General features: G+C 49.3%; 1 protein-coding gene across 2 annotated transcripts in view; it reads left to right on the top strand.

The window, feature by feature from the left end:
- The window catches only part of TWIST2 (twist family bHLH transcription factor 2), a 63,471-nt gene that overhangs the window by 15,787 nt on the left and 22,794 nt on the right, over nt 1-24,890 (top strand). The window contains exon 2 of one of the 2 annotated variants that reach the window (XM_030916903.1): nt 23,407-23,880. The exons of the other annotated variant lie outside the window; for it this stretch is intronic. The gene's annotated coding sequence lies outside the window, so the exon portion shown is untranslated. Of the gene's footprint in view, nt 1-23,406; nt 23,881-24,890 lie in introns of those variants that run through there. 2 annotated transcript variants of the gene reach the window in all.

Raw genomic sequence — 24,890 nt, 5'->3', positions numbered from 1 at the left:
TTTTACCAGGATCAAAAATGAAAACCACGCGTCCCCCTGGCCTTGTATGATGAATGACAAATGTGTGGGACTGAGGAGAGGTCGGCCGTAGAGTGGGTCTACCCCCTGTCCCCGGGGCATCCCTGTGTGCCAGCTTCTCCAGAACCTACAGGGAGGAAGCACCAGGCCGCACCTCCCTGGAGGCTGGAGACCAACCAGGCACAGAATCTCTCGTTTCCTTTCAGATTCTTCGCCATAATCTAATTTTTGTAAGCCTGTCTTCCTTTATGCCCTGGGCTACATTTGACGCATATTTCTGGCAAATTCTGGGACCACCCTTGCCAGATGACCAAATCCTTTTCGGAGAGATGACTGAAATATTTGTAAGTTTCCATCAGCATTGGGGGAAGGGGCTGGAGGTGAGGGGGGACCTCTCGGGCTGTGCTGTGGTGTCCTCTCTTCTCCATATTACACCCCCAGCACGCGACTGTGAGCGGCGATCGGGGCCTGATCCTCAGTTCGAAGACACAGATGTTCACTGCTGTAAAGACATAAAGAAACCAAGAGGTTAACGGCCAGGGTTAGTCCCCACCGCGGGCCTCCTGCATGAATCAGAGCCGACTGGGAGCAGGAGTGACTCAGAGCCACGGCTTTTTGTCTTCTGGCTGTGCAAATAAACAGAGCAGGAAGGTTTGAATGGCCAGGCCTGGAGCAGAGAGCAGGGTTGGAGGCGGCTCCCAGTTCCAAGGCTTGCCCCACCCGGCCCCCAGGCCAGGTCAGCCTGGGGAGGGGAGAACTAAGGGCACGAGGCAGCCCACCCAACCCGGCCAAGACCAGCAAGACCAGCAAGACAGGGGCCCAGAGGCTTGTACCCCCCAAGGTGCGGGGGGAAAAGGAGGTGGGAGGGTGCGGGGCCTTAGCTTGCTCTGTGGGGACACTGCCCTGGGGTCCACCCTGCCCTGGGGTCCACTTGGTATAGGCACCCACCAGGCCTGCACCCTGCGCCTTGGAAACACCCATGGGGCTGTCCCCTTCTCTGAGCATCTGTGAGGGGTTTTCCTCTCCTTAGGGCCCCCTGGAAAGTTCAGAGTGCAGGGTGTGTAGCCGGGCCAGGCCTGGAGATCCTCCAGGAGCAGAGATCTCCGGAAGGCCTGCAGGGGGTACCCGGAGGATGCGTCTGCTCCGAGGCTTGGTGGGCCCGGCCACCCGCGGGGCCTCTGCTCTCCCCTGCAAACGATGGCAAAGCCACGCTACGTCACTCCGCTCGTGGAAAATCCACAGCAAGCATATGCCAGCACTGGGCAAGCAAAATTATTTTCATCCTCAGAATGGCCCAGTGAGCTGGGTGCTTTCACCCCCATTTCACAGGGGGGGAACTGAAGGTCCTATGTCACTCCTCAGCTGAGGGCACAGACAGAGCAGTGGACAGAGCCAGGAAGCAAACCCAGCCAGTCCAGTTGTCTAAAAAATGAAATTTTTCCCTCCATGCCGAGTGTGGCCCTGTCCTACTGAGTCGGGTCATTACGTCAGGGCTCTCTGCTTCAAACGATGGTGCACGGGGACCTCCCCATGCAGCAGGGAGTGGATCCAGCCGGGCACCTGTCGGTGTTCCTACAGCCCTGCAGTCTGTTCTCAGGTGCTCCTGAGTCGGGAGCAAGGCCTGAGGCACTCGTGTCAGGTTTCCCTGTGGGAGGTCGGGTAGCTTCAGCCTGGGCACAGGAGCCTCCAGGTCCAGAAGTGAGCAGATCAAACCCCTGCCCTACACGCGTCACCCCCTGGCGTCTCCTGGCTCTGGGTGGCCCAGCCACATGCCTGCAGGTTGAGTCTGAATTTGCAGGTCCAGGGCCAGCTGTGCCATCTGCTCTTTTGAAGCTTTTTTTTTTTTTTTTTTTTTTTTGCTGTGGCATTAGACAGGCATCCCCTAACCCAGAGGACCCTCACTACCACTGCTCAAAGATCCCTTTTCATACGTGGCGTCAGTGAACACGCCAGTTTAGATGCTCTCTGTAGGTAGGGAGCGATCCCCATGGTCTGTGCCATGTCACCCTGTGTGGTGGAAATGCCATTTGCCGTGATGAACCCTTTCCAGTCACTCCACTGTGCAGTGCCTGGCCAGGGCCGGCTCGGCCCTTCTTCCTGGTCCCAACTCCTGGGATCTGCTGTCCCCTCTTCAGGCCCTTCTTTGTATGGTTAGCCTGGGGTGCCTTTCCCAGTCACTGACCCGACTCCATCTCTTAACCTGTTAATGGAATAGCGTGAACGACGCACCCCACACTGCATCTGGCATTACCCAGGCCCACTGAATGTAGGTACCTTTACCCCCATTTCACCTGCTGCCAGTGGGATGGCCAGGCCTGCCAGGCACTGCCCAGGTTCCCCATGGCATGGGCCCTGCCTGCTCTTCTGTGAGCTGCCTCTGAGCCCTGGGCACCCTCCATGGTGAGCTCCCCAGGCCAAGAGCGTGTCTGTCCTTTTCACCCTGTACCCGGCACTTGGAGCAGTTGCCAGTAAGAACCTGGAGCAAACCCACCTGCTTGTCCTTAAAGCGTGGCGCCTTCGGCGGTGTGTGGCGGCTCACACCTGTCATCCCAGCACTGTGGGAGGCCAAGGTGGGCAGATCATGAGGTCGGGAAATCAAGACCAGCCTGGCCAACACGGTGAAACCCCGTCTCTACTAAAAATAGAAAAATTAGCTGGGCACGGTTGTGCGTGCCCGTAATCCTACCTACTTGGTAGGCTGAGGCAGGAAAATTGCTTGAACAAGGGAGGCAGAGGTTGCAGTGAGCTGAGATCACGCCACTGTACTCCAGTCTGGGTGACAGAGCAAGACCACCATGGAAAAAAAAAAAAAAAAGCATGGCGCCTTCATGTTCCATGCCTTCACGCTGCTCTCCTTCGGCTAGAATCTCCCCTATGCCCGCCAGGACTGCCTCCAGCATCCCCTCCTTGGGGAGCCTCTAACCACCCCTCCTGGTGGCATTTGTGATGACTCCTGAGGCCTCGTACATCCCCTAGAAGCCTGGTAACTGCGACGGTCTGTCTGCCTGTCACCCCGGGAGCACCTTCAGGACTGTGTCCTTGTCATGTGTCTAGATGCCTGGCTCAGCCCATGCCCTGCACAAGTGGGGGTCATGGAGGGAGCCTCTGTTTCCCCACCAAGTACACAAATAAACTACACTGTGTCTGATGCAAGCGCATGTTTTCTGTGCATCTGTGATTTACAATTCCCTGGCTACCTTCCTAGCAGAAGGCACCTGGCAGCCTGGGGGTCTTGTGTTTGCCCCAAATAGAGGAGCCAACCTCTTGTTTGGAGGGCCTTTTCCATTCTAGAAGCCAGCAGCTGGAGGGAAGGAGGCTGGCTGTAACATTGGAAGGGCCACAACCCCCGAATTTCTTCTGCAGAGGAAAGGAGGTAGAGGTCGAGAAAGAGAGGGAGAGGGAGGCAGGGAGGGAGAGGGAGGCCACTGTACAGCCTAGCCTGGAGGCATCTCGGGGGAAAGTGATTCATCTGATCTGGGATGGAAGATTATTTTGGGGAGTAAAATGCCCTGCCTCCAACACACACACACACACACACACACACACACACACACACACACACGCACTCCTCAGTAAAATGCCCAGTCCTCGCCAGGCTTTCTGTAGTGGCTCTGGGGGTAGGGGCATAATAAAGAAAAGTCCCAGCCAGTTCCCGGGGCGGTGTGGGCTGAGGAAGAGCCTGGGAGGAGAGAGCTGTGGCTGGGAACCCTTCAATAAACAGGAAAGAAAATTTTCCCCTCGGCACAGCCTGGCATGGAGGAGCTGTCAGCAAGCAGGCGTCCGAAGATTGAGATCACAGAGCGGTGGCCGAGGTCGGGGAACAGGCTGGATGCAAGGTGGATGCCGCATGGAACCCTTAGGTATTGAGTGCCCTGGAACTAGAAACTGAAAAGGCAGTCACATCCTCATCAGGAAGAAATTGACAGTGAGTTAGGAGGCCAGGAGGGAAGCAGCTGTGCCCAGAGCTGAGGGGCGCCCCTCGATGGCAGGAGGGGGAGAAGTGGGAGGCAAAGGCTGGGGATGGCCAGGTGGCCCTGGGACCAGCAGAAGGAGCAGGCAGGCTGAAGAAGGTGTTGGAGCAGAGACTGTGGTCAGCAGAAGGCATGAGAGGGGCCACCCATCTGCGTGGAGTGAGGCTTGGGAAACATGGAATGAAAGAAAGATAGAAAAAATGAATGCAGTATAATGGAAGTTCCAAGGAAAACTGCGGTTAGGAAGGTGACTGGCATTCCAGAATTACCTCCCTGACCAGTGCAATGACCCAAAAAGATGGCATCCCTCAGACATCAGCCCCGTGCCCTGGGTTCCCTCTGGGTGCACCTGCCCAGGTGGTCAGGCTTTCTGCACGTGGCTCCCAGGGGCTCTGCTGAGAAGCCCTTAGACATCGTCTAGTACAGCCCCTGGGCCCTCTCTGGGGTGCAGATGAGCTGGTGAGCTCCAGGCCTCAAACCCGACTCCCCCACTGCCAGGAGCCCCCCGCCCTCCAACCTGCTCTGGTAAGCGTTGGGCTTCTGTCCAGATGACCCAGCAAAGCAGGGTTTGGAAGAACAAAAAACAAAATCCAAGCCTGCCCACTTCAGACAGGGGCAGGGTGGAGCGTCTCAGTGGGGGACAGGTGACTGGCTAAGTCAGGCAGAGTCAGGGGGCATGGCCAGGTGGATCCCGGTCTCCTCCCATTCCACATCATTCTATGGGACCACAGGAAACCAAACTGGCCCTTCTAGAGACAGAGACACAAGATGGCTGTTTCCCACAGTGGACACCAAGCAGCCCTGGCTATGACTGTGTCTGTGGGACAAGCTGTGTTCCGAGGTTGGTAACTCTCCGGGATCACCCGCCACCACCATGACCAGTATCCTCTGTTGCCCACACACCCAGGCATCGCTGGCCGGGGTGAGTATGGTGCCAGTGTGGGCTGATCCACAGGCATGGCAGGGCCGGGACACAAGCCCACGGCTCAGCAAGGCTGGAGGGACTGCTGCTTGCCAGCCGGTGCAGGGGCTTGTGTCCATTTGATTATCAGATGGTCCAGTGATGGGGGTGGCATCCACCTGCATTCTCTTGCATTTTCTAGAGGAAGGAAGTTCATCTCAGACGGGTCAGTTGGCATCAGTGGCTGGGCTGCGAGAGACAGTGTCATCCGCATCAGCATCAGGCAGCAGATGGCACGGGTAGGCGTGCAGGCAGCAAATGCTTGGCAGTTTAAGTGGTTTCCTTGCAAAGGACAAGGCTGGGGAGGATGCCACTGAGAGAAAGGCATCAACTCCTGCAAAGCCCGCTTCCGAAGTGAGCAACGTGGACTTGTTTGCACAGAATGGGAAATACGTCCAAGTGCGGCGAGGAGTACTTTAAAAAAGGGATTTCACAAGCAGTGCTGGCACAGGCCACTGCAGCTTGTTTACTGCCACGGAGATGGAATTTCATACTTTCAAAAGGAACAATCTGGGATCTCTCAATAAATCTTCCAGGGCATAGGCAAGGAAAACAAAAATAGACAAATGGGACTATGTCGAACTTCAAAACTCCTGTGTATGGAAGAACACAATGGTGAAAAGACAATCTGTGGAATGGGAGAAAGTATGAGCAGATTATCCATGTGATAGGAGAGAACTATCCAGGAGAGATGCAGGACTCCTACGATTCAACAATAAAAATTAGATAGCCTGAATACAAGTAGGCAAAGGCCTTAAATAGACATTTCTACAAAGATGATATACAAATGGCCAGTAAGCACATGAAAAGATGCTTGACATCGCTACCCATCAGAGAAATGCAGATCCAACCAGAAAGAGGCCCCAGCTCACACCTATGAGGTTGCCTGCTCATGCCTGCAGTCCCAGCACTCTGGGAGGCTGAGGAGGGAGGATCGCTTGAGGCCAAGAGTTTGAGGCCAGTCTGGGCAACATAGTGAGATGCCGTCTCTACAAAAATGAAAATAAAACAAATAGCAGGGTGTGGTGGCCCGTGCCTATAATCCTAGCTACTTGAGAGGCTGAGGCAGGGAGGATCACTCGAGGCCAGGAGATTGAGGTTACAGTGAGCTATGCACACCACTGCACTCCAGCCTGGGCAACACAGTGAGACCCTGTCTCAAAACAAACAAACACACAGAAAATACATGTTGGTGAGGATGTGGAGAAATTGGAACCATTGAGCACTGCGGGTGGGAACGTAAACCAGTGCCATAGAACACAGTATGGAGGGCCCTCAGAAACAAAATGCAGACCAAACTGTGATGTGTACACAGACGCACCACACACAAACCACACACCCCACACACTCCACACACCCCCTCAACACCACACACTCCACACACACCCCATACACAAACCAGACACCCCACACACCCCCCACATACACCCCCCCACACACCCCACACACACACCACACACCCCACACACACCCCACACACACACCCCAGACCCACCACACACACACCACACACCCACACCACGCACCCCCCACACACACAGCACACACCCCACACACACACCCCAGACCCACCACACACACCACACACCCACCACACACACCCACACACCACACACACACACACCACACACACACCCCACACCCACCACACCCACACCACACACACACCACACACACCCAACACACACCCCACACCCCACACACCCCACACACACATCACACACCCACACCACACACACACACCACACACACACCACACACCCCACACACAAACCACACACACCCTACACACACATCACACACCCACACCACACACACACCACACACCCACACCACACATACCCCACACACCCACCACATACACACCATACACACACACCACGCACACACCACACATGCACCACACACACCCAACACACACACCCCACACGCCACACACAAACCACACACACTCCACACACCCACACAACCCCCACCACACACCCCACAACAACCCACCCCCACCCACACACAACCACCCACACCCACACACCCACCACCACACACACCCCACACACACCACACTCACACCACACACCCCACACACACACCACACCCCACACATACCCCCCCACACCCCACACACACCACACACCACACACACACCCCATACACACACCATCACCCCCTGCCCACACACACACACACACACACACACACACACACACACACGATGGAATGTCATTCCGCCTTTAAAAAGGACGGCTCTTGCGACAGGGGCCATAGCATGGATGAACCCTGAGGACACGGTGCTAACTGAAATAAGCTGGTCACAGACAAACACTGTATGAGTCCACTTCTGCCAGGAACCTCATGCAGTCAGATTCATAGAGACAGAAGGCAGGACGGTGGGTGTCAGGGGCCGAGGGGAGGAGTGGGGAGGGCGTGTTTAGTGGGGACAGAGTCTCAGTCTGAGAAGAGAAAAAGAGGTCTGGAGATGATGGTGGTGAAGGTTGCACAGCAGCGTGAATGTCCTTAATGCCACAGAACTCTACACTTCAAAACGTTGAAACGGTACATTTTATGTCACGTGTATTTTACCACGATGAGATTATTTCCAGGGATGTTTCTGCCATACTAACTGGAAGGCAGATGACTACTGGGCCGGGGGGGTCCCACGGTGGCTCCTGCCTGCCCCCATGCTCTCTACCTGCCCAGCAGTCCCTGGCCAAGAGTCCTGGGCCACTTTATGCCCTCAGACTTGTTGCTTATATATAACCCTTAACCCAAGGGGGTGTTGTTCCTGGGTGAGATTTGGGCTGGACACAGGCCTGGGCTGTAGTCCAGGATGAGGACCAAGCCAGTGTAAGGGGGTTGGGAAGCCAGAGGAGTGGTTTCAGGTGCACCACCCTGTGCACGTCAGGGCTTCCAGTACATTCTACTTGGAAGTGATGCTTACAGATTCTCAAGAAGGTTGAGTCCAAACCCTTGCAAAAATTGGGTCCTGTGAGTGTCTTTTTGTTTGTCTGCATTTAGATCTAGTAACATTTTGGCCAATCCTGTGCAGGGAAGGGCAATGCTCTTTCTTTTCCAAGAATTGGAGTTAATTGTCCATCAATATGATACAAATATGAGTCTTCAGGGTCATTCACACAAAAGCTTTCAGACATTTTAGAAGCTGTGAATTATTAAATACATAGCATCTACTCATGGGGGGAGGTAGGGCACAGGACTAGCCAGGGAGCAGGCACAGGTGCCATTAAACCTCTGGTACCAGGACGATTTGCTGGACAGGTGACCAGTATTGTTCCCATTCTGCAGATGGAAAGTCCGGAGGTCACGGGCATACAGCCCAGAGACACACACTCCGCAGATGGTTTCGCCTAGCTGGTATCATTTGGGGTAGCTGCAGGGTCCTTCGTGTTGCCCTCACATTTACTGAGCACTGGCTGTTTGCAGTCCTTCTGCTGGGTGCTGGAGACATAAGGATGACTAGAATCTGTCTCTCCTATGGAAGAGTCACCATCCATGTCCAGCCAAAGAGACAATGGAGGACTCACCATCCACTTCCAGCCAAGGAGACAGGTGTATTGACTACCATTCATAACACTGCATGTAGCTATTGTACAACAATGGTTAGCAAACAAAGAAGACAAGGATGCCTTCTCCTGGACACAGTAGGGAGGCCAGACCAAGGGGTGGCACTTCGGTGGATTTGTCGTTCAACAAATACTTGTTGAGCACCTCTGATGTGCTGGGCTCCACATTAGAGACTGGGATATGGCGGGGAAGAAGTCAAGACAGTTCCTGTCACCATGAAGCTTGCCATGGGAGGGAAAGGGAGGACAGGCAGGAAACACAGAAGACAGCAGATGTGGGGGTTGCTGACCACAGGTGCTGAGAAGGAAGCAAGAGGATGGGGAAGGACATCTGAAGAAATGATGCTTGAGCAGAGAATGAATGGAGTGAGGAGTCCTGCCTAGATTGAGGATTAGGTGCGCAGAACCTGGGGTATGCTCTGGGGGTTGGGAGTGCACAGGGGGATGGCTTTGGAGTAGAAGGGAGCTGCAGAGATGTACACACATGAGCATGCACGAGAGCTATGGGGTCCTGCCGAGTGAGACGTTCTCAGGAAGGTGTACACCGTGCACAAGGAATGCACAATGGACAGGTGGATCTGAGTGCCCCTCCCTGTGCCCAATGCACGGTGCCAGGGGAGGACAGAAGCAAAGCTGGGCCGAAAGTCACGCTGGTCTTGGAAAGGCTTGATGAGTGGGCCTGAGGGGACTTTCCAGAACGTCTCGATACCAGAAACAAAATAATAAAAAGCCTTTGTTCGTGTCTCACTCAGGAGAAGCTGGAGGCCTGTGATTCTTCTCCTTTGCCTTCCCCGCCTCCAAATCCAGACTAGGAATGGGGATGTCATTGTGCATCAGCTTGAAACTGGGTTGGTGGCCTGCTCTAAACTTGCTAATCCATGTTCCATCAAGGAAAAGTGTCACCTGCAGCTCTGTACCTCTGAGACGGGGTACATGTGTTAGAGGAGTTAGCAGCCTGTTTGGAAGACAAGGGGCCTGAGCTGTGTCCCAGGCAGGATGTTGACGGAGGGGATGGCGATTATCTTTGTCAATGACGAGGGATGGGATTCCATGTGCGAAGAGGACCACACCCTCCTGAGAATTTGGGGACCAGGGCTGGTGACTCAGGGAAGTGCAGCTATTACTGTTCAAGGGAAACACAACTTGGGAACACAGCTGCCCAGATGCTTTTATTCAGTCCTCATGCTTTACAGAATCCTGGACATGAAAATCCAATTTGTTTAAAAACTCAGCTTTCCTGCTATGGGTATCTTAATTTCACATGCGGCATTTCTCTTTAGTTCTATGTTATTGGGTCTTAAAATGTCCAATTTAGTTACTTAAGGCTCTTCTTTTGCAAAAGAGTAGGAAAAAAAAGCTAAGGATGCAGGCCCAGGAGACGTTGTGTTATCCCAGGACTTCCACAATAAAAAAGCAAGCTTTTGAAACGATTTGTATCCTGGTTGGACGACTCTCTCCCTGGTGAATGCTGGTCTGCACCAACCCCACCTCCTGGTCACTGAAAATCTTTAATATTACATAGTGCATATATTCGTTCACTGGACATAGCACATTGAAAATGGCCTGAAGGAGTTTCTCTAAAGATGCAGATCTTGGTACTTTGCTTGTTTCTTGGAGAATCTACAGAGGTTCTCTGCCTTGGATGCTGACCCAGAATTCAGGTAGAAGAGTTGTCTGCTCTGGGCTCCCCACAGCACCTGGGTGTGCACCTGTGATTCAGGTAGGAGAGGGGCCTGGGCTCTCCAGGGTACCTGATTTGTCCTTCACGTGCAGGTGAGTTCTCAGGGGTGAGGTTCTATGTTTTGGTGCCTCCCTCTCTGCCTCACTGGCCCCTTCCTTGTGGAACATGTGTCCTCTTCCAGACTCTGTTGATGACTTCATATAGAGTGCACAAAGGAACAAAAACAATGAAGTTGACCAAGGAGGAAGCTGGTTGCAGAGTCTGGAAGGACAGCAGAGCAGGCACAGCTGGAAGGATTTATTTTTCTCCTGCTACCAGAAGACTCAAGACACAATGCAGAAAATATGAAATACATTCATTCATTAGCTTTCCCATGTCTTAAATGGTTTGACCCAACTGGGCAAGCCCTGGCGGAAGAGATTGGACATCTGGAGTCCATCACTGTCTGAGGCCACGGTGGACCCAGCTCCCTTCTTTTCTCTGGGGTGATACATGGTGGACACTCAGCCCTTTAAGGAGCCCTGACCACAGATGAGACAGAAGGTGCAGCTGCGGGCCTTCTCCAAGAAGAAAACGGCCTCTTCCGAGACTCCTCCAACAGTGCTGCCGCTGGGTCAGACTTGTCGCTGAGCTTCCAGCAGCTTCCTCCCTGGCAGAAAATGGATTCAGCCAAAAGATCAAAGAAAAGGAAATTTAGAAGTCCATGTGACACTGGTCAAGCATCCCAATAAAGGGTGTATGCTCTGTGACTTTGTTTTTCACGTCCTGGCATTGGTTTGCTTTGTTGGGAAGCTATGCAGACTTGCACATCACCTTGTAACAGAGGTTGGCTTCCAGTGGGCTGGACGTTTACGAACAGATGGGAGCCAAGAAAGTGCTGTGAACTTCAGCTCCCTGACCGGGGTCACGGGAATGCCATAAATCAGGCCAGACAAATTCCCATGATGTCAGTCACTCGGCCGAGTTTCTGGGGGTCATGGGTCTCTTCGCATTTCTCCCCTGTCCCCAAGTTCCAAAAAGACAAATAAATAGATGGAAAGGTTACCTCACAGATCCTTGGCAAAGACCCCTGGAATAGCACAGCTCTGTCCCGAGTGAAAGTTGACTTCAGAAGATTCTGATGCAATAGAGAAAAAATAAATGGGGTGAGGGAGCCTGCGGCTCGTGGGGCTCCACTATCCAGCAGGACTGGAGGAGGCGCCAGGGTGCAAGGAGGGCGGGGGACCCCGAGGCCCCGGCCAGGGTTCACATCCTCACCCCACTAGCGGTGGATGTGGAGGACCCTGGTAGAAAGGAGATCTGTGTCGCAGTGAGCTGTGCTTCTCAGAAATCCTCCTAGTGTACCAGTCACTGCCCTGTTGGGTGGGTGTGGGCAGAGGGCGGATGGCCACACAGCCACTCCAGAAGTTTGGGGACAGCTGAGCCCCACTAGAGTGAAATCATGTCAGGCACCCAGGCAGCCTCTGCAGTGGGCACTAGGGGACTCTCAGCAGCTCAGAACTGTCCTTACTCCTAAGGAGTTTGAAATTAGGAAGAGTAAAACCTAGGGGAAAAGAGGACTACAAAGTGTCTCCTGAACTGGACCCACAAGAGACTGCAGGCTCCAGGTGCTCCCTGTCTGGGTAAATGCCTTCTGCTTTCTAGAGCTGTCCACTCAGTTATTAAGCCCACTGCTGTGTCAGGCCGAGGGTGCAGTGATGGCAGAGACAAAGTCCTGCCTTTGGGGACAGTCCCCAACATGGCAGCAGCTAGATTAGAAAAAATAAAGATGAGGAAGCCTCCCAGAGCATCTGTGGTGGTATCTACCAAAACCTGTCAGGGATGGGAGAGGCTGTCTCTCAGTAGGAGCTTAGATTAAATTCTAGGTAAATTATATATACGAAAAGTACACTTAGCAATATGCCAACAGAATAGGACGCTGTGAAGAAGGTGGGTGTATTTGTGGAATATCAGGGCATTCAGATGCCTATGAAGGTTTTTGATACACTTTGGCAGTATGTGTCAAAAACATTCAAATTGTTCAGATTCTTGGATTCATTTATGCAATTAAGCACATCTATAGTCAAAGGGAAATAAAGGGAATCGATTCAAGAGATACTAAAATGCATCTGAGAAAAATTTAACATATTTCTGTTATTAAAACCTCCCTTTCTGATGTTTAAAATCTCAATAAGCTATCATAAAGAGATTCTTCCTTACCTTCAGTGGATCACCTGAGGTCAGGAGTTCGAGACTAGCCTGGCCAACATGCTGAGACCCTGTCTCTACTAAAAATACAAAAAATTAGCTGGGCACAGTGGCACTCACCTGTGGTCCCAGCTACTCAGGAGGCTGATGCAGGAGAATTGCTTGAGCCCAGGAGGTGGAGGTTGCAGTGAGCTGAGGTGGTACCACTGCACTCCAGCCTGGGAGACAGAGCAAGACTCCATCTCAAAACGACAGCCATAAAAAAGGCTGTGTAGCGCTCAAGTCTTTTGTATAAAAGTCAGCAGGACTCCCGCCAGTATACTCTTGTAACATTGTCTCAAACTTAAAAAAATGATTCTATATGGATCACGAAAATGAAAAGAAGTAGAGATAGGGCTATTCGCAAGCAGAAGATAAAAATATTAACATTTTTAGATGATACAGTTGTCTACCAGGACATCTACAAATGTTAGACATCTACAAATGTTACAAATGATACAGTCTCTATCCTATATCAAAAAAAAAAAAAAAAAAGAAACCATTTGAAAATCTTTAGAACAAATGAAACAATTTAGACTGAAGGCAATTGCTAAGTGAAGATAATTCTCACAAGCACTCTCGCACACACTAGCAGTGAGCATTTCAATCATATAATGAAACAAAAAGATGTGTCATTCACACAAACAAAAATATTTATGCTTATGAGATACCTTATATACGCTTAGTGAGAAATATGGAGGACTTTTATGAAGAAAAATCTCTTAGCTAGAGAGTCCAATAGAACATTTTTTGAATGAGAAGCTTTATTTATTAGGACACTGTTTGGAAATACATATTACTGTGAACATATCATTTCTTTTACAATTTAATTTATATATTTAATGACATGTTTAATTCAACAAAATTATTCTCAGGTGCACCTGGAAGACTAAGAGAGCAAACACGCCCAAGAAACTTATGAAAAAGAAAAATTAGGAGAGAGGTTTTGCACTACCAGGGACTGTAATCCAGAATTTTAATACTGAAATTACTGGGTGCACTGGGGGCCAGGCAGAAAATGGAATGAAATAGAACCGTGGAGAGCTCAGAAACAACCGTGATGCTTGTCCTATTCAGGTACAGGGTAAAGGAGACAATGGCCATGAAGACGGTGGATTATGCAGAGCATAATTCCAAAAAGGAATTACCTGGAGACTGGTTTTGTACAGGTCCACCCAAGAACAGCCCAGGAGGTTGTTAAAGGCTGATGTTCTCTATTAGTTGGTAAACAGCTCCCATGGTGGCCCTCTCCCCTGCTGTACCCCTCCCCCTCCACGCACCAGCAACTCAATAGTTAACCCCTGGATCTCCGTGCCACCAATGGGGGCCCAGGACATCAGCCACCCCAAGGCTCACTTATCTGGGTCTGGCTTGCAGGCAACCCACTCTTGCCTTTTAGAGTTATTGTTACACTTTACTTTTTCCTACAGTTTTCTAATCTAGAGTTAAATGGCTACCAGAGAGTGTAAACGCCAGAGCATCATGAGAAAAAGAAGAAGTCGGCTCCTCACCCTAGCGCAGCGGGGCCTCCAGAGCTTATTAAGGCAATGGGAATCTGCAGACCTGTTCGGCATCCTGGGTCCTGGTGATTGTCAGAGGCCAGCCTGGGGGGATGCGGGTCACCTCTCACCGCTCACTGTAGGGCTCCTGCATGGTGCAGGTAGCAGCCCCTGTTGATCTTTTCCCCCGTGAAGTTGTGCTCCTCATGTTAACCTGGAGTTTATTCCTCCAGGAGTTGACGCAGAACACAAACCTTTCTCTGAGAACAGTAGCAATGCACGGATTTAATTCCGAAACACAGGCTCTAATAGCTGTCTGTGACCATGGGGACAAATTGAGTGAAGAGGAGAGGAGGCTGCCCCAGCAGTGGGGGGGTCTGTGCTCTCAGCTGGAAACTCAGTGTGTTCTCTCTTGATAGCCCTCCACCTTCAGGAGGTGACTTTGCTCTGATATTTCTTTAAGTGTTAATGATGGAGCCTGCGGTAAGAACTCAGATAATTAAACATACCAAGTGAGGGCATGTAATCGTGCAGAAGGCTCAGACACCCAAGGATAAAAAGTGAGACCATAGTTTTAAAACATTCTAATTGTATAATATCACGTCGCATGTATGCTTTATACAGAGAATAATCCAGCAAGCACAAAAGGCAAGCTGACTGAGGTTGTCTCGGCTGTCCTGGGTGGACACACAGCCTGCCTGACTCTGTCCCCTCTGAGACCGTGAGCCCCTCCTGGTGGGGCTCTGACCTTGCCTTACCTAGACTCATGTGTCTTAGAGAGGCTTGGAGTCAGTACCTTCTCGATGAGACCAATAATCAGGGCTCTGCTGGGCTGAGTGGAGGTGGGGGTAGAACATCAGAAGTGGATGACCTCTTGAAAAGGTGACAGTCCTTCCCCATCAGCCCACGACTGTTCCGGTTTCCTCTTATTCTCCAATCGTGATTATTAATAGAGCCCCTTTCACTCCCAAAGCTTCTCATTCTATTTGTTGGGTCATGTGGTCATCCTGTCCAGCAAACGCACACCTCCCTCCCGCCGGGACTACCTGGCCACTAGGCCACACTCACCACTCCTAGGGTCACTCGTGGAGTTTCCTAAAATGCCCCTTCCTTGCTCTGCTCGGCTACCCATCCCCTATTCTGACATGCCCAGCTAGGAAGGCATGTGTTGCAAATCACTCGCTCAGAAACCAGGGATCTAGTGTCAAGTTAGTGGTTAGCAGGATCCCCTGGCCGTCCTGGGTCAAGCACCAGCTGTTGGGTTGTGGACATGGACAGTCCTGCCAGACCTTGCTCCATGCAGGCAGTACCTGTGGGAAGTTCCCTGGACCTGCAGAAGGGCATGATTGGCTGTCCTGGTGTGATGGGGTCAGGGAGGGTTTCCTGGAGGAGGTAGCACTGACCAGCACTCAGAGGTGCAGAGAGCATTTTGCACAGAGGGAGAGGCAGAGATAGTTTATGTAGAGGACCTGCTATGACTGCCAGCTAGGGCATGGCTCAAACCCCAGGGGGAATGAATTTCCCATGGAGAGTGCTTGCCCTGCAGACAGACAGGGGCCTCCACAGGGCTCTGGGCTGCCAACATTGTAGGGCATTATTTAGTGTGAGTGTTAGTGTTAATATTAGTGTTGGTGTTAGTTTTGATATTAGTGTTAGTATTTATTATTTGTATTCATGTTAGTATTAGTATTAGTGTTAGTATTAGTATTAGTGTTAGTGTTAGTATTTATTAGTATTAGTGTTAGTATTAGTGTTAGTATCTATTGGTATTAGTGTTAGTGTTAGTATTTATATTAGTGTTACTGTTAGTATTAGTGTCAGTGTTAGTATTTGTTAGTATTAGTGTTAGTGTTGGTATTTATTGGTATTAGTGTTGGTGTTAGTATTTATTAGTATGAGTGTTACTGTTAGTGTTAGTGTTAGTATTTGTTAGTATTAGTGTTACTGTTAGTATTAGTGTTAGTGTCAGTATTTGTTAGTATTAGTGTTACTGTTAGTATTAGTGTTAGTGTCAGTATTTGTTAGTATTAGTGTTACTGTTAGTATTTATTGGTGTTAGTGTTAGTATTTATTAGTATGAGTGTTACTGTTAGTATTAGTGTTAGTGTTAGTATTTGTTAGTATTAGTGTTAGTGTTGGTATTTATTGGTATTAGTGTTGGTGTTAGTATTTGTTAGTATTAGTGTTACTGTTAGTATTAGTGTTAGTGTCAGTATTTGTTAGTATTAGTGTTACTGTTAGTATTAGTGTTAGTGTCAGTATTTGTTAGTATTAGTGTTACTGTTAGTATTAGTGTTAGTGTCAGTATTTGTTAGTATTAGTGTTACTGTTAGTATTTATTGGTGTTAGTGTTAGTATTTATTAGTATGAGTGTTACTGTTAGTATTAGTGTTAGTGTTAGTATTTGTTAGTATTAGTGTTACTGTTAGTATTTATTGGTGTTAGTGTCAGTATTTATTAATATTAGTGTTAGTGTTGGTGTTAATATTTATTAGCATTAGCGTCAGTGTTAGTATTAGTGTTAGTATCTATTGGTATTAGTGTTAGTGTTAGTATTTATATTAGTGTTACTGTTAGTATTAGTGTCAGTGTTAGTATTTGTTAGTATTAGTGTTAGTGTTGGTATTTATTGGTATTAGTGTTGGTGTTAGTATTTATTAGTATGAGTGTTACTGTTAGTGTTAGTGTTAGTATTTGTTAGTATTAGTGTTACTGTTAGTATTTATTGGTGTTAGTGTTAGTATTTATTAGTATGAGTGTTACTGTTAGTATTAGTGTTAGTGTTAGTATTTGTTAGTATTAGTGTTACTGTTAGTATTTATTGGTGTTAGTGTCAGTATTTATTAATATTAGTGTTAGTGTTGGTGTTAATATTTATTAGCATTAGCGTCAGTGTTAGTATTAGTGTTAGTATCTATTGGTATTAGTGTTAGTGTTAGTATTTATATTAGTGTTACTGTTAGTATTAGTGTCAGTGTTAGTATTTGTTAGTATTAGTGTTAGTGTTGGTATTTATTGGTATTAGTGTTGGTGTTAGTATTTATTAGTATGAGTGTTACTGTTAGTGTTAGTGTTAGTATTTGTTAGTATTAGTGTTACTGTTAGTATTAGTGTTAGTGTTAGTATTTGTTAGTATTAGTGTTACTGTTAGTATTTATTGGTGTTAGTGTCAGTATTTATTAATATTAGTGTTAGTGTTGGTGTTAATATTTATTAGCATTAGCGTCAGTGTTAGTATTAGTGTTAGTATCTATTGGTATTAGTGTTAGTATTTATATTAGTGTTACTGTTAGTATTAGTGTCAGTGTTAGTATTTGTTAGTATTAGTGTTAGTGTTGGTATTTATTGGTATTAGTGTTGGTGTTAGTATTTATTAGTATGAGTGTTACTGTTAGTGTTAGTGTTAGTATTTGTTAGTATTAGTGTTACTGTTAGTATTAGTGTTAGTGTCAGTATTTGTTAGTATTAGTGTTACTGTTAGTATTAGTGTTAGTGTCAGTATTTGTTAGTATTAGTGTTACTGTTAGTATTTATTGGTGTTAGTGTTAGTATTTATTAGTATGAGTGTTACTGTTAGTATTAGTGTTAGTGTTAGTATTTGTTAGTATTAGTGTTAGTGTTGGTATTTATTGGTATTAGTGTTGGTGTTAGTATTTGTTAGTATTAGTGTTACTGTTAGTATTAGTGTTAGTGTCAGTATTTGTTAGTATTAGTGTTACTGTTAGTATTAGTGTTAGTGTCAGTATTTGTTAGTATTAGTGTTACTGTTAGTATTAGTGTTAGTGTCAGTATTTGTTAGTATTAGTGTTACTGTTAGTATTTATTGGTGTTAGTGTTAGTATTTATTAGTATGAGTGTTACTGTTAGTATTAGTGTTAGTGTTAGTATTTGTTAGTATTAGTGTTACTGTTAGTATTTATTGGTGTTAGTGTCAGTATTTATTAATATTAGTGTTAGTGTTGGTGTTAATATTTATTAGCATTAGCGTCAGTGTTAGTATTAGTGTTAGTGTTAGTATTTATTAGTATTAGTTACTATTTATTAGTGTCAGTGTTAGTGTTAGTATTTGTGTTAGTGTGTCAGTATTTATTAGTCGGCGCCGCACTCGCCGGCTAGTTTTTGTATGTTTAGTAGTGAGTTTCACATGTTAGCCAGGTGGTCTCGATCTCCTGTTGATCCCCCGTCTATCTACAGGCTTGAGCCACCGCGCCCGGCCTGTGTATAGGTGTGTGAGTAGGTTGTATCTATTAGTGTTGGTGTTAGTAATGTTGGTTAGTATTTGTTAGTATTAGTGTTCGTGTTGGTGATAGTATTTATTAGTATTAGTTAGTATTTATTAGCATTCGTGTTGGTATTAGCGCCAGCATTAGCTCTGGCTGGGCTGGGCTGGTGTCCTGGGTCTGAGCTGTCTGCGTCCCCATCTCGGCCCCTCTTGAGTGTCTCTCACGTCTGCAGTCCTGCACAGCCCAAGTCCCAGCAGGAATGCTGCATCTATAAATCCCTACGTAAGGATGTGTCATCCGGAGAAGCCACTTGGCCTTCAGATGGGAACACTGGACATGATGAGGGCTTTAGGGAGGAGGAGGTGCCACCTGCTGTGTGCCTGGGTTTTCCATCCATGAGAGCCCGTGGGCATCACAGCCACTCCATGAAGGGACTGCCTGGTTTTTCTCTTCCTGTCTCTCTCTCCATCTGTCTCTCTTCCTCTGTCTGTGTCTCTCTGTGTGTCTGTCTCTGTGTCCCTGTCTGTCTGCCTGACTCTGTTTCTCTCTCTCTCTCTCTCTCTCTCTCTCTCTCTCTCTGTGTCTCTCTCATTGTCTTGTTTAGGGGCACATGGCAAGTCAGATTTAACCCTGGGCCTCTGGCTCCTAGGTCCCTGTTCATACATCAATCCCCACTCGCCTTCTCTTCCCTGGGGCGCTCTTTTCCCTCCTCTCCCAGCAGCAGCCTAGGTCTCCTGAGCCTGAAGGTCTGCTGTCTGCACAGTGCACTGTCCTGTGCTTCCTGAGAGCGTGGGAGTCCCCGGCCTCTTTCCAGCCCATGCAGTGCCTACCTGTGTTAACTGGACCCAAAACCTCTGAGTCCGTTCAACAGGGTGGTGGCTGGAAAACAGATCAGTACTTTTTTCCACTTTTAGACTGCAGCCTGGACAGAAATGCAAACGCCTTGTGTCCCGTGCTGTGCCAGGGTGCCCTGCCTTACAAAGCAGACAGCTCTGGAGAAGCATGTGTAAATTTAATTTGGGGTAACACTGACTCATGTTAGGATCATTTGAGCCTCTTCACCTCGACTCCGATTGGCCTCCGAGGCAGCACCGACTCACACTCCAGCTTAGATTGCCTTAGTGCCCTGCCTTCCAGACCAGTAGTTAATGATCTGTAAAAACACTTAAATTCATGGGGAAAACTCCTTCTTGAAAGGAGCAAAGTTACCTGTGTTTGTAACTTACAGATTCCTTTTGTCCCATAATGAGGGAACTTCCTGGGAGCCTATCTGCTTGGAATCCTGGGAAGTGATATCTCGATTTTAAAAGTCCTCCACGATCAAAGCTTCTTTTAACAAAATCAAAGGATGCTTCTGGGTTGCTCTCCTGGAAGCTGGGGCAGTCAGAGCAGAGGGGCTGGTGAACGTGGTCCAGGTGTGTGCCCCAGGATGGATGCAGGTCAGGGATAGGTGGTCCAGGGTGCAGATGTCTGAGCCCCTCCTGATTTGAGGGCAGCTGTTGACATCGTTCCCTCCAGTTTAGGGGACAGATGGACACGAATGTTTCTTCCATGATTCTTTCTCCTCTAGGTTCTGTTTTTCTGTGAATTCTTCTAGAAACCTGAGCAGGGCCTTTGCGTTTCTGAACCTCCATTTTCTGCTTTTTTATTTACTTGGGTAGTGCTTGAAGTTCCTTGGAGGACAGCGCGGTGTTTACGTGACTCTTGTTTTATTACCGGGATTGGGCTGGCGACAGTTCCTCCTCCCAGGCAGTCGCCCCACGTGGACTGTTTATCCTCGTGGAGACGTGCGGGATCCATGAACACCGTGGGAGCCGGCCAGGGCCCCACAGGGCTGCAGATGGGCTCCGTTCACCAAACTGCTCATTTTGAAAATTCTCTGCTGATTTAAAATCCACTCGCGCTTGCCGCTGTAGCTGGTCGTCTCTGAGGAGCTGAGCTGGCTCGCTTGACATTAAACAGGAAAAATAAGGAGAGAAAAAAACAGAAAGTGAGGGGAGAAGGGACAGGAGACGCCAGAGCTGCAGAGTGAGATGGAGATGGCCCAAGCCCAGCCTTATCACTCCCTATCCTTTAATTCCAATAGAAGGAGAAGGATGGGGATTTTGAAGACAGATCAGGGAAAACATTTAGCATTTGAGCAGAGGAATTTTCTAGAAGCCTGGCCAGGAAGGGGCTCTGAGCACACGGAGGGAGTTGAGTAAGAAGAATTCCCAGCTCCAAGGATCCTGAGAGGACCCTGGGGAAGACCATGTTGATTCCGTGCCTTGTGGAGAGGGAGGCGGTTTTCAGGAATGAAAAGCTGACAGGATTATGTTGTTGCTGGTTTCCCAGCTGTAAGATGCACATAACTGTGGCTTTTCTCTCCTTCTGCATCTGCAAGGCTTCAGTAATTGATGGCCGATCAGAGTCGCTGTGTGAAGCCAGAGCCGTGAGTGGCGTTGTGGTTTCCGTCCTTCGCTCTCCTCTGCATTAAATGTGATTGGCCTTTTCCCTGGGGTTAATCCAAATTCCCCTAGGGTTAATCCGAATTCTTCCAGCCTTCCTCCGTTCGGAAATCCATCCACGAAGTTCAGCCCCTCCACAGAAGGCGCCGCGAGTGCCCACGCAGCTGAAATCTGGGAATAACAGGGCCAGCACCTACAAGCCAATTCTTTGAGACAGGGTCGTTGGCTGCTGACTGTGCCTGGGCTCAAGTGCCAGTAGGCTGCCAAGACTGCCCCAGGGGTCCCAAGGCTCCTGGGTGTGGGATCACAAGACTCTGAGTCAGCGCTCCCCACCTTTACCTGGAGAAGTGAGGGCCCAGCAAGGCCAAGACCAGGCCAAGGTCCCCAGACAGCAAGTGGCACAGGTGAGGCTGGGCCTGGCCGCTTCCCATGCGAGTGGCCTCAAGCCATGGGCATGTTCTCAATCTGGGGCTCTTCTCTATGTAGGGCTTCTCCCCCTCCCCTGCCTGGCCATGTCACAGATGTCCAGGTTTAAGCCCCAGAACAAGATTCTAGGCATGGTCTGATTCACGGGCACGTTCAAGGGTGTGGTTGCCGCCCGCAGGCCACCAGACTGGGCAGGCGAGGTGAGAACGGCACCTTCACACCTGCTGGGGGGCTGGGGCAGGCAGCAGAGGCGAGACCCACGGAATATTGCTGTATCATGGAGAAGGGCTCAGAGGAGGGGTCCGGCTGCTGCTGTCCCACGGTCCAGCAGACCCAGCCCCCAGTGCTGGCAAAAATGTACCTCACAGGCCTCCCCTAGGTCAGGAGCACAGGGAGCCTTCCGGAAGCATGGCCAGGAAGTGCCTGCTCCCTGGGGCCGGCTCACTGCTCCAGAGGAAGATTCCAGGGCTGAGCTGCGCTCACCCAGTTGACTGTTCCCAAACCCACCAGTCTGCAGGTCACTCCAGCTCCCCTGAGTGGTGTGGGCAAGGGGCAGAGGAGGCCAGGGGGCATCAGTGGAGCGTCCCCCCATGGAAGAGAATGTCCACGTGCTCGTGGAGACACGTTTCTCCTGAGAAGCCTGGAGCGGGTCGGGGTCAGCCCTGGTCCGTTAGGGGCTTCTTCACCTTCTCATACCTCTCAGCCCTCAGTGCCCTCCCAGGTTGTGCAGATGCGGGGAGGCTGCACCACTATGGACATGCAGTGCCCCCTCCCTCTCAGGGTCCCCGTGGCCAAGTCTTCCCAGCAGAACCCCGATTCCCGCCCTGCCTCGCTTGTGGGCTGGAGGGCCTGGCTCCTGTGGATGGTGATCAGTCTTCCCTCTCTCCTCTAGTGCCACACGGTACCTGGCCAAAGCCGTCATGCTGCCTGACTCAGCTTGCTTTAATTAGTCCAGGCAAAGTGGTAGAAAAAGAAAAACTGGCCTTTTGTGGCTTTATAGTGCACATTTGACCAACGGAAGAATCAGCCCAGAAATGTACATTGATGAGTCTGCTATTTCTTGCTGGCTATCTACTGTGCTTGATGTCTATTGTATCAGCTATAGCACACAGAAGATGTCTGGTCCTAGACACTGCACCTTACCAGTGTCTTGTGGGTGTTTGGTACCTGTTAGCAGAGAGGTTCCGGGTGCTACTGAGAGTGATGGTACAAATTCACCATCAGGAGCCCCAAGAGTCCTGCAAGCCACATTATAAACACTTTGGCTAGCCCTGCGGAGATGAAGGAGTATTACTGGAAGGCTCATCGGGATCACATCTTAAAGGGAACCAATGGGTTTTATACATTTTAAAGTATATTTGTAATCTTAGCTTTAAAATCACGTTACTGGCCAGGCATGGTGGCTCACACCTGTAATCTCAGCACTTTGAGATGTTTGAAGTCTGAAGCTCACCACCTCCAGTCTGTACCCCCCAGAGAAGGCCCAGGGGCTGTACTGAGGCCTGGACAACATGGTGAAAACCTGTCTCTACTAAAACTACAAAAATTAGCTGGGCATGGTGTCAGGTGCCTGTAATCCCAGCTACTTGGGGGACTAAGGCAGGAGAATCACTTGAACCTGGGAGGTGGAGGTTGCAGTGAGTCGAGATTGCGCCATTGCACTCCAACCTGGGTGACAGAGCAAGACTCCATCTCAAAAAAAAAAAAAAAAAAAAATTACTGATGATTTTCTCACTAAGATATAAAATGCATCGTGAACTTTGTTCTACAAACAACAGAACAGCTCCCACGATGACTGCCTGACCCTCTACTGGGCTCTGAGTCCCAGGCTTCAGGGAAAGAACATTATCTTCTGACGCACCAAAAACCCCAGGGCAGAGCTCTTCTTAGCGTTAATTATGTTTGCAACTCAGCAGTTCAAACACCTGCAACCGAGGGTAGACTATTTGGGGGAAAGTGGCTTCTTTCTGCATCCAAAATTTTGGTTTGCTAAAAGTTTCATTTATGAAACTTCTCTGGTCCCTCGTACACAGTATGAGGGAGAATGTGAATTTCCTCTCAGAAGATGCCATAAGGGTTGCTAGTGCCTTAAAGATGAGCACATGTGTACATGGTATTCCCTTCCCCAACGCGAGCTCACCTCACCCCAAATCTAAGGAAGTACACTTCTAGGCTGTTGTCTGGAGTCCCGGGGACATGGGAGGTTTGAGGCTCCAGGCTTCATCTTGGTGAGTGATTGATTCTTATGAGTTGAGTGGAGCGAAGGGTGGAGAGGGAGGGCAGGTGGGAGTGCAGCGTTGGAAGGGCCATGTGTTTGGGCAGTGGGGGCTCTGTTCACACCACAGATTTCCAGTAACAAGAGACTCTTCCCACCAGAGGAGATTCTGAATGATGCTGCCATTGCCAAACCTTCTGCTACCAAAGAGAGCGAAGAGGAAGAGGAGGCAGCGTGTGGCCAAGACAGCCCTCGAAACGTTGGCAGGAGTGAGCACATTAGTAATGGCTAAGAACACGCTTGAATCATTTGCAGCAACCCAGGACAGAGATGCCACAAGAGGACTTCGGGGAAAGGCGAATCCACTCATGCATCTTGGAGTTTTTTTTTTTCAAGTTCAGAAAAGGAACCTTCACCAATGTCTTGGACCATGAGGCAGGGACTCCGGTGCTGACTCTATCATTTGAGCTCCTAGGGGTACTCATGCCCAGTGGAGCCTGCACACCAGCGACACCACCAACACCATCTTGGTGTCTTTCCCTTTAGAGGAGGAAGAGGACACAGAGGGGCGCCCGGTAATAACCCTCCTTTCCTCTCTTCCACCCCGCCACATCATCTCAATAAACCATGAAGGTGACTGAACGAGTGTGACTCCCTCATTACCAATTGAATCCTCTGTCTCTGTTGATGTTGGGCAGTTAAGCTTTTTCATGGGCTCATTCAGTATCTCGCTCTCTCCGTCTCTTTCCACATGAGACTTACACTCCTCTGGCCAGATTCTGGTGCCCTGGGCATTTTTAGGGATCAAATCCTGGCATTTGGCTGAAATTAGTGCAATTAAGTTATCAGTTCCTCAAATGCCATCTATAAATTACTTTTTGTTTGTTTTAGACAATCCTTTGTTTTCAAACTCTTGCTTTGGCCCTGGAGGCAGACTCGGTGGTCCCCTGGAGAGTTGACTTTCTCCCTTCATGCTCCTCCGAGCCCCTGTGGTTAGGCAGGACCATAGGACTAGTTCCAGCCAATGAGCGTTGGGAGGAAGCCTCGGCAGGGCTTCCAGGCTAACGTACGGAAGAAGCTGTGTGCAGGAGGCCAGGTCTCTTCTGCTGCCCCAAGTTCCAGATGAGGCCACAGGTTCTCAAGACCGTGGAGGCTCTACCAGCCTGAGTCCCTTCGTGACTGCGTGGAGCAGAGTCCCTGCCAACCTGGATGAGCAAGAAGCAAATGACTGCTGCATGAACCTCCTGAGATTCAGGGGCTTCTGTGCTGCAGCGTGAAGCCTAACTTGTTCTGCCTGGTACAGCACCGACATGAGCAGGAAAACCATCTCATAACCCACAGCTGCTTCTCGTGTTGTCCTGAAAACCTTATGCAGGTGGACTTTGCCTGTGAAATGGGGGGGGGGTGGATTTAAAATTCATGTGAGAGGAGCTCAGTTCCAAAAGGCACTTTTCACTCAAGTTTTTTACAAATCACAAAACGTTCCCAAGGTGTAACTATAGCTTCATGTGTTATTTACAAAATGTGGCTCTATATGCCAGATTTCTTTCAAGTAACTCGAATGTTAGGATGTTGAGAGATGTAACCATTTTGCACTTTACCTAAGTGCTATTTGAATTCTTACCATTGGCTCAAGGTCTACTGC

This window comes from Rhinopithecus roxellana, chromosome 14 (assembly GCF_007565055.1).
Source record: "Rhinopithecus roxellana isolate Shanxi Qingling chromosome 14, ASM756505v1, whole genome shotgun sequence".
In the NCBI taxonomy this organism is placed as follows: domain Eukaryota; kingdom Metazoa; phylum Chordata; class Mammalia; order Primates; family Cercopithecidae; genus Rhinopithecus; species Rhinopithecus roxellana.
The sequence above is the reverse complement of the archived record's forward strand: the minus strand, read 5'-3'. Positions and strand labels throughout refer to the sequence as shown.